Source organism: Belonocnema kinseyi, chromosome 8 (assembly GCF_010883055.1).
Source record: "Belonocnema kinseyi isolate 2016_QV_RU_SX_M_011 chromosome 8, B_treatae_v1, whole genome shotgun sequence".
NCBI lineage: Eukaryota > Metazoa > Arthropoda > Insecta > Hymenoptera > Cynipidae > Belonocnema > Belonocnema kinseyi.
In genome coordinates, this window is record NC_046664.1 from 70,953,861 (window position 1) to 70,955,802 (window position 1,942).

Genomic DNA, 1,942 nt, shown 5'->3' on the forward strand with positions numbered 1-1,942 from the left:
CTCCCTTTTACGAGTTTGAGGGCCTCCGCTCCCTGTACATATATTTACAATTCCATCCTTAGTCTAACTTAACTACTACTTATATTCTACTCTTTCGCATTATGTAGGACAAAGAATAGTAACATTAGTAACATTAATTCTTAAAATGAGCGAGCTTCCAGGGCTTCCGTTTCCTCTTACCATAAAAAAATGCATTTTCCACGATATTGAAAACAATTATCGCTTTTTACTGTCCTTTTTCAGGATCACCCGTTTGGCTCTGCCCTACTCCCTTGCTTTCCCTAACTTCTTCCAATTTCTTCCTCCACATCACTCCATGTCCACTACCATCCAAGATCCATCTTACACACTCATCCACACTCAACTGTCACTCTTTCTCTCCTGTACATCTCTCTAATACATGTGCCTATGACTCGATTTCGTTTACACATACTCTACATAAATTCTCCTCTTCATCCATCCAATATCTGCATGCTCTCACTCCTTCTCCCATTCTAAACCGTAGAACTCTACTCCACTTTTCTTCCTTTTTTATTTTTTGCAGCTATTCTGGTTCCGTCAACCCTTTGACCATTATATACCATCTATTCTTATTGTACCTCGAATCTATAATCTTTGTCCATCTCTCTTCTCCTTGTCTAACTAATAGCTCTAACTTTATGTCCTACCACTTCATAACCACTTCTGAAATATTACAAACCCTTCTCATTTTTCTCCTTCCTTCCTCCCATTTTGAATTTTCCAAATTATGTCTCTCTTCATTCTTTCGAATTTCGCCCAAACATGCTTGTGTTATTCTGCTTCCATCTCCCCTTTTTAGCTTCTCTTCAAACCTCCAGGCTCTATTAATTTGTCTAGTAAACCTATGTTCCTTCCATCCCCAGATCTCCACATCATAACACAACACCGCCCAAACCAACGCATCAAACAACCAGAACCTCATTCTCCAATCGTTCTTGAACCTTCTCTTTCCTATACCCCATACTTGGCCCATTACTTTACTCGTGCATTCAATTTTTTTCTCACCTGCAACTCGTTTCCCCCTCCTGCCTCAAAACAAAAACCTAAGTAACAGAATTCCTCCACCCTTTCCACTGTTTGTCCGTTCATCTTCCAAACGTAGTCTATATTATGGTGTTTTTCTTTCTGAAACACATCATATTGGTCTTCTCTACGTTCACCGTCAGATATTTTGCTCCCACATACTCTTTGAAGATTCTCATCATTAGGTTCATTCCCTTCTCATCATCTGCTAATTGAACTAAATCATCCGCGTATGGTAGAAAGTATAGTTTGCTATTACCAAAAGCGTTTTTTTTTCCTTTCCCTTTCTCCTTTAGCTTCTCCTCTAAGTCTGCCAACAGGATACTGAATAGTAACGGACTCAAAGGACACCCTTGCCTTAGACCTCTGCCTGTCCAGAAAACCTGCCCTTTTTTCTTTCCTATTTTCACCCTAATCCTGGTTTCAGTAAAAATTTCCTTTATCCTCTCGAACAACTTTTCCTCTACACCCGCACTTTTATGTTCACTAAGTCAAAAGCTGCTTTTAAATCTACGAACAAAGCGACTAGTTTCCCTTTCTTTCTCCCCAAATTTCGGTTAAATAAGTATAGTTAAGTACGTAGATATATTGTCTATAGTTCTCATCCCTTTTCTAAATCCCGTCTGATTATGTGGGATACTTTCTTTTTGTTCTACCTGACTCTCCAAACTTTTTCTTACGATTTCTGCATATATTTTATAGCTGCCTGACATGAGAGTGATCCCTATCTATTCCTCTACCTTCTTTTCTTCCCCTTTCTTGACAAGCGGTACTACCAGTCCCGCCGTCCACTCTTCCGGCCAACCTTCCCCTTTCCAGACCTTGTTGCAGATCTTCCACATCCCATCCCTAATCCCTTCTCCGCCATACTTCATCGCTTCGTTCTCCATCTCATTTT